The 393-nt window shown below is 53.9% G+C and overlaps 1 protein-coding gene across 4 annotated transcripts in view; it reads left to right on the top strand.

Annotated features, from left to right (window-relative positions):
* Positions 1-393, top strand: part of LOC119592021 (carbohydrate sulfotransferase 1-like) — a 107,787-nt gene that overhangs the window by 61,131 nt on the left and 46,263 nt on the right. The window contains exon 1 of one of the 4 annotated variants that reach the window (XM_037940808.1): positions 92-263. The exons of 2 other annotated variants lie outside the window; for them this stretch is intronic. The gene's annotated coding sequence lies outside the window, so the exon portion shown is untranslated. Of the gene's footprint in view, positions 1-91; positions 304-393 lie in introns of those variants that run through there. One more of the 4 variants, XM_037940807.1, reaches the window with a different exon arrangement.

Here is a 393-nt window from a genome sequence, read left to right as displayed (position 1 = left end):
TGCTTGAGCCCTTATCAACAGCAGCTTCGAGTATTCAGACTATCGGGAGAGAGATAAGCACGGACCGCGCATTCACTCAGCTCTTTCATACGCACCCTTCAGTCTGTTTTGGTCAACCGTGCGTGGAGTGTGTACGTCGCACCGTCTCCCTAAGTCCCCTCCCTTTTATACACCGAAATATCCTCTCTCGGAACTTCCCGGTATTGAAACCGGGCTCAGCAACTTCGGGATTCATTAGCGGAAGAGGGGACGCGACTGAGGAGGTACTTACGTCTCATCTAACGCTGCCTGCCAATATCCCAGGCAAGTGGTTCGGCTTTGACCCCGGCTGCGAGGAGGGACTTGGAAAAGGCTAGCGATGTGGAGTCTCTCGCTGTGAATGGCGGAGTGTTG

The sequence above is a fragment of the Penaeus monodon genome, chromosome 29, assembly GCF_015228065.2.
Source record: "Penaeus monodon isolate SGIC_2016 chromosome 29, NSTDA_Pmon_1, whole genome shotgun sequence".
Taxonomy (NCBI): Eukaryota; Metazoa; Arthropoda; class Malacostraca; order Decapoda; family Penaeidae; genus Penaeus; species Penaeus monodon.
Note: the sequence above shows the minus strand (reverse complement) of the source record. Positions and strands in the feature narration are given on the sequence as shown.